The sequence below is a fragment of the Diadema setosum genome, chromosome 9 (assembly GCF_964275005.1).
Source record: "Diadema setosum chromosome 9, eeDiaSeto1, whole genome shotgun sequence".
Lineage (NCBI taxonomy): Eukaryota > Metazoa > Echinodermata > Echinoidea > Diadematoida > Diadematidae > Diadema > Diadema setosum.
In genome coordinates, this window is record NC_092693.1 from 4,466,339 (window position 1) to 4,474,336 (window position 7,998).

A 7,998-nucleotide genomic window follows, 5' to 3' on the forward strand; every position below is an offset into this window, starting at 1 on the left:
TTTTTATATGCATTAATATGCGCATGTGACATGATTTATTGTGTTTTTTTTTTCTTAATTGATGATTAAAAAAATCTATCAAAAGAGTAAATCTTTACACATACTTGAATAGCGGCATTTTCAGCCGACTTTTGCAGACTAAAAAGAGTCAACGAACATAATTATGCTAAAATTCACACCCCAAGGATCGTCTTGTACAACAGATACTTTGCTACATAATTAACTATCTAGGGCGTACCCGGCATTGTGATATATAAACATCTTAAAGGAGAACTTTAATCCAGAATACTTCTCCCAACGTAAAATAATTGATTCATCACTCTTACTGCAATACACAAACACACCATTTTGGTTTGCAACTTGGGTATAGGTTATCAATGTGAAAGTAGTACATACTATAATCATGTGTAGGACACACTCGGGGATAATTACACCATGACCTAAAGCAAATCAAAACACTAGAGAAATGAGCTGATATATTTGGTAACAAACAAGAAAATGTTGTAGGACCTACCTGCTTGACATCGAGTTGAATAAACTCATAAGTTCAGTATTTCTCAAGTATGGAGATTGCAGGGGAGATACAAATGACACTCAAAGACGCCCCCCCCCCCCACCAATATGTGCTGAAAAACATTTAAGACAGTTTCCATTATGAAATATAGTCAGTATCAGGACAAAATAAGGCTGGAGTCCTTTTGAGAGACATCGATGATTTGAATCAACGGTCACTTGGTCGGAAGTGGTAGGCCTATGTTGTATTTTTTCTTTTATTTCTTAGCACCTTAAGACCTTAAAGGGGATGGGTTGTAACTGATCAGTGGGAATCAGTGGGAATGCTGGGGGACGATTGTTCACATCCTTGCGGGATTCATTTAAGAGTACATTGTATATCTATTGTTGTGTGAAAATTATTTGCTTCAGATTGGTCTCATATTCAAGTATATAATGTGCAGTTCAATTTTTCCAGGTTAGCATGCCTGTACAGTGTCGGACCGCTAACGATTGTTCCAGTCCTTGTGGGATTCATTTAAGAGTACATTGTATATCTATTGTTGTGTGAAAATTATTTGCTTCAGATTGGTCTCATATTCAAGTATATAATGTGCAGTTCAATTTTTCCAGGTTAGCATGCCTGTACAGTGTCGGACCGCTAACGATCGCCCCGACACTTGAATATGAGACCAACCTGAAGCAAATAATTTTCACACAACAATAGATATACAATGTACTCTTATATGAATCCCCACAAGGATTGGGACAATCATCCTCCAGCATTCCCACTGATTCCCACTGATCAGTTACTAGCCATCCCCTTTAAACGGTTGTGAGATGTCATTTGTGAGATGTCATTGCACCAAATTAAGGTTCTGAAACATATGAAACAGTTTCTTTGTCTTTTTCTATGGAGTAAATAATTCCCGTGAACTTAATTTTCTTAACGAAAAGCCTGAAGCCAGGATATCACTTACACGTCGACGCAATTTCGAATCTACTGGCTTTAATACAAACATAATCTATGTTGATATGTAAAAAGTCATGTGTGTCATGAAGCACCCACTTTGGCTACAAGGCCTAGTGACGGGACTTTGGACTGTGCTCTTTTCTCTATTCCATGTTTTTGGATCAATGGTATAAAAAACCTAAAGGGGTTAGGCAGTAATAATCTGAAAAATTGCCTTATTTCTCAAATTTCATTCCGATGAAAGATGAAGGTTGCGGCTAAATGTTGAGAAGTAATGCTCATTCCGAAAATGAAGTGGATAATGGAGTATTTACTGAGGAGTGTTTATTTGAGTGTTCTTACCTGAAGCTAAAGAAGGAAAGGGTTTCATGTACATTAATGGAAACTCAAACATAATGCCACTTCAAGTTCTCTTTTTCCTTACTTCTCGGCGTATGCCGACAAACAAGCAATCGATGATTTAGTGCCTATAGTGAATTGGAAAGGACCTATGCAATGTAAAGGCATGATGATTTGTGTTTATTTATTTACACTCTGATCATCACTATAAAACATGTGGGAAAGAGAATGTGTAAATACGTGCGATATCTATTTTATGATGATTTTCTACTATAATTTTTCTTCAGAGTACTTGGGATACTCCCATAAAGAACCTTCAAAACCAATGTCCGGTCCATAATGCCATCTATCAATCACTGCTAAAGTATAAATAAAGTTTTTAAAAATGGCAATTCAATGAATTTCCCCCTATATACTGAGAATAATCATGATAACTTACCGATTGTTTCTATGTATACTAAAGATTGTAATTAACGTGACATTACATGACAACATACAAGGTGCATTTCAATGTCTTTTGTTAGTCGTATACAATTAAAGGGATCGTATAGTTTTGGTTGAGACCTAATTTCAGGTTTCTAACTTTTTTTTTTTTTTTGGTGAGATAATGAGAAACTTCTTATGAAATATAAAAGAACATGTAATTCCATAAGGAATCCAACGTTTATTTGATGAAAATTGGTTTTGAAATGGCTGAGATATCCAAAAGAGAGCGATTCAATTAAGTGTGGGACCCACATTTTGTTACGATCGCTTTGTTTTACTTTGTTTTTGGATGTTTCAGTAATTCCAGACCCGATTTTCATCAAATAGACTTTGAATTCCTCTTAAAATAGTATGTTCTGTACTATTTTCATAAGACGTTAGTGTTTTCTTGGTATCTCACAAAAAGTTAAAAGCCCAATTCTTATCTCCACCAATACTGTACTATCCCTTTAATACTTAAGCATTGACTGACAGAAGATTTTATTGATAGAATCTTAGTTTTGGAGCTTGCTTGTTTGTTTGTTTGTTTTTGTAAGCGTATCCAAGTAATCTGAAGAAAAACACCTGCAAGTTATTAAGCATCATGAAACGCATTTTGGATATTCTTTTGTTCACTTAAGTGAAGATCTGGGTATTATAAATCGACACAAGTCGACATACATTTGCATTGTGTTGGTGCTTTTAAAGCCTTAACGGCTTGCTCTTTATGAATGTGAAGAAATTTAAAAACCTACTGATTGGATCGAAACGGAGATTATACTTAATTACAGTGTACCTCGTATTTCAAACTCCATGTTATATGGTGAAATGAGATCTGTAAGACTATATTCTATGTATTCTGTTTGTTTATAATCATGCAACATGATCTATGATTCTAATTATTAATGAATTCTTGCTTCGTGTCTTTTTTTTTTTTGCAAGTGATTGACAAATTGCCCTTAAGCGACGTAAAAAGGCACCGATTATTCAGTGTTTCGATAGTAAAAACGATTTACAAAAAAGTATAAAAAAAAAGTATAAATATAGGCCTACACACTGGCTGTTGGGCAACGCTCCGTTGTCTAGTGGATATGACGCCAAGGGGATGGCTGGTAACTGATCAGTGGGAATCAGTGGGAATGCTGGGAGATGAATGTTCCAATTCTTGTGGGATTCATTTAAGAGTACATTATATATCTATTGTTGTGTGAAAATTATTTGCTTCAGAATGGTCTCATATTCAAGTAATAAGCAGTTTAATGGTTCCAGGCTAGCATGCCTGTACAGTGACGGGGCGTTTTATGCTGTAAACTGATATCTGGACTCATTGAAAAACAGCCAAGTCTGATAGAGTTTGCTTTCAACCGTATTTAAAGAAAAACAAAACAAAACAATCCAGAAGACAAGTGTCGTGTTACGTCTATTTGATGATAAAACCATGCATACTTTTAGGCAGAACACACCCCCTCGTGGAGATTGTTTTAAGGTCATTAAGATTCTACCATTTCATCTCACTGTCTTCAATTATGTGGCCTGAAAATTCAGCAGTCTATAGATGTTCGCTCGGTCGACTTGCAGGTCTTGGAAAAACTAACATGGTAATCTACATGTACAGTAAATGACGTCCAGCGGAACGCCCACTTTCGCCATGTATCCATTTCGTGGATAGGCCTAATGATAGCACATGCTGAAAACACGAAGCACATAAATATGTCTTCTTTCTTTTCTGTGTGAGTTATCACGTAATGTGAGACTACAATCAGATCAATCTGCACAAAGCTGTCGCAAAAGTTCCTTATAGTGAGCAGCCTTTGTTCATGACTCCGCAATGTGCACTATCCGCCGTCTCATAGCCCAACCTCAATCCCAAACAACTAATCCTTCTTACCTAATATCTACCCATGAACCAGTACTTAGATACCTTACAGTAGAGTCTGCAACTGAAAGACGTTTCCAAAGCCCCATATATTTTAGACCTAAAGCATACTTCAAAATTAGATATACGGCATACAGAATTTGGCGGCCAGTGTCAATCAGTGAAGTTGAAAGATAGTAAATCCATGACATAAACAGGCCTAAAGACTTATTCGATTATCATTTGTAGCGACTATCACTTTTGAGGGAACTATGTTCTCCGTCTCTTGCAAGATGAAAACTCCAGAGAGAGGATTTGAAGCATTTCACCACTGAAAAGGCTTTACTTTGAATATAATACGATTTGCTGATGTCTCTGAATGTTTCATATTCTCTTCTGCAAGGTTATTCTAAGATTTTGTGTGTGTGTGTGTGTTTGTTTGTTTGTTTGTTTGTTTTTGTTCAGTGTAGATTGAATAGAATTAGGGTCCTACAAACTGAGAGTTTGTGATCTTATCCACTAAGCCATTATAGCTCCTCTCAAATTAAACTTAAAAGTCCTGACCGTTTTTTTTTTAACTGTAGAATGTAAAATCTGGAAAACAACCGAAAAAACATGAACTATTTAAATAAAATCTTATTCATCAAAGGACCTACTATATTCACAGGGTGTTTTCCAATGGCGGATACCGCAATTCCAGCTCTTATTGGTGCATAAGTGGGGTAAGAATTAGAGCAAACTCTTACAGCGGTGAGAATTAACTGAAGTGGACTTTTTAGGCAATAGATTGCCCAAAATCCCAAGATAATGCAATGGGTCAATTAACCTATAAGATTACTGCCGCGAATATCCGTTTTATTGCACCCATGAACTCAGGGTAATTCAGAATGCATGTCAATGATATTGTTAGCTTTAGCCTCGAAAACCTCTTAGTGTGCTGGAATGTGTAAATAAAGAGACATAAAGCTAGAAACATTGCGTGAGAGAGACAATAAACAGACGGAAGGGGAGAGGAAGGCCAGCCTAAAAATGACTGAACTTAATATTCTACTCTAGATCATCAATGCATCGATTGCTCTGGGCCACGACACGACGATTACTAGATACATGTACAGTACATGTACTTGGACTTGTTTTAATTTAATTTCATTTAATTCTAGATAGTATGATTTCATTAAATTCCACGCAACCTCTGCATTTTTCAAACTGCACAACTCGTCAGGAATTTTACTGCAATTGCACACTGTAAAAACATCGTTGTTAGATTTAACACCATGGGTGTTAAATCTAACACCGATCAAACTTCAATAGAGGACCACACCCACAGGTGTAGGAAATGTATTGTGATGGTGTTAAAAAGTGTTCGCCCGGCACTTCGTGGTGTTAATTTGATACTGTGGCTGGTGATATTTTTGACACTGCGCTAGAGTTAATTCAATAATGACACCGCATGGTGTTGATTTGATATTGGTGGTGTTAATTTCAATGGTATAAAACCCGTCCAGCTTCAGTAGGGGACCACACCAACTGGTGTTATTGTGGTGTAAATGTATTTACAGATTTTTTCAAAAATCGAGTACTTTATCGGAAAATTATTTATCGTCTTGTTGAAGTTCAAAATTAACAAGAAGTGCAGTAACTAAGAAACTATTCAAAAAATAATTTTAAATTTTGAAATGACACCCGGAGGTGTTAATCTAACACCATGAATGAGCACCGGAAATTCAACACCTGCTCGGTGTTTCATATTTAACACCGGACTTTTTGCAGTGTAGTTTTAAGAAATAAAAAGTTCAGGCGTGCACTTTGGTGCGGCATAAGTATACTCGGTAAATCGATTTATTCAAGAGTACACAATATTATTGTCATCATATTTCAAAGCGAAATCGAGTACTAGTAACCTGTTTAATGTGCGATTTTTCCCTCATTTTAATCAATTCAAGTCGAAAACGCATCTAGGTGGAGCGTGTCAAAACGGTATGCCTACCTTTGAAGGGGTGACATTCTTTTTTTCCCCAAAGGTTCTTTAATTCGAAAATGAAATAAGGTCTGTCATTTCGAGACACACAACTTCCTTATACCTATTTACGTTCGTTAATCTGAAAGTGAAATAGGGTTCGTTATTCAGAACATTTCAGGAGTTATTCCAAAGGCTCGTTCTTCCAAAGGTTCGTTAATCTAAAAAATTAAAAGAACGTGCGTATAACGAACCGCCGGCATTACTAACATTAATTCGTTTTCGGATTTAATACGAACCCTTCGAAATCACGAAATTCGAAATTACTTCAACTTATTTCATATCAGAACTTTCGGAATATCGAATCTTATTTCATGACTAACCCCTTCGAGACACGCCTGGTTAACTCGTTCCAACGAAGTTTTGTGAAGCCTATTGAGCATTCATAAGAATAAAGAAATAGGATGTAAATACATACTGTGTGGTATTTCATTTATTTTTCAAATAACTTAACATTACAATCGATATGAAAATATTGTTTTCCAGTTAATGCGCTTGAATATTAATCTAAATGTTCCATCAGATTACTCGAGGGTTTAAAGCTCCTATATCACCCGTCATAAAAGACATTCTTTGTGTCAATTTTCAATCGCTAGATTCAAAATTTGGTGAAGAATTTCAATATGTTTTAAATTTTAATTTAATGTGTTTACTAGTATCCTTTAAATGTATACCATTTACCTGTACATCAACGTAAACAAAATGTACGTGTTAGTGTCAGTTGATATCTACAATCGTGAACCACTTTCATGGTGTATTTGTGAAGGGCGAAAGCATCTGAAAATGATAACATAATAACAACCTGTACAGCAGATTTGTCAAGCGCATATAGCTCGATTAAGTTGAGCAGATAAAAATTAATGTATTTTATTCCACAGAGATACGTATCGATACACGAAGTAGTTTCACGTCATACAATTGGCGTATACAATACAACTCGCAACTCCACTTCAAATTCAGAGATATGAATTTGACATGCATAGATGAATTCATAGATATAGTAAACAACGACTCAATTTCGTCACAACTCAAGAAATAATGACGTCAATATAAAAGACGCAAAACAAATCACTTGAGCTAAATTTCATCAGTGACTATACAAGTGTATACAGATACTCTAGACTACAAGCTATATTTTAGCCATTGCATTAATAGTATTTTTCTTTCCATGAGCTCATTTGATTCAGCCAAGAAGTCCCAGAAAAAACCCCGTTGTTTTTAGAATTCCAAGATGTAGAATACAAACTTCTCTTTCATCTGAGCCTAAATTTGTTATTGAGTTCATGAGAATTCGTACTTCACGGATACAGTGCATACTGCTGTTGATGAGTCTCGCTGATATTTCCGTGCCACTCGACATTAGCCTACAGTTTTGACATGAAAAATACAAAACGATGCATAGCTCATCTCTGCTCAAATGTACAAAGTAATTATCTCAGGTTTGATTGACCATGTTTGTTGCATAATGTGGAACCAAGTGGAAAGAGTTTGATATGGGAATATAGTGACACGAGTTCAAAGTTAAGCAATTATCATGGATATAGCAACAGTTTGACTGCTTGTAATTTAACTTAAACAAAGCTTCAGGGGTTTATGTATTTCATCTTCGTTAAGATAGTATGCATCAGTACAAAAAAAAACCCAGTATCACCACAAAATAACATATTATTTACAGTCATTACTCCACACAATATTTATGAAATAATATTACGCATCTGCTAGGCTACACAGAGTTCTTTTTTTTTTTCATTTCATTTGCTTGGCAAAATATAAAACAATATACAAATCATTATGAAACCAAGTTTTTGATTTTGTAATCAAAAACTAAATAGATTAATTGTTAATGCTCCGATACCC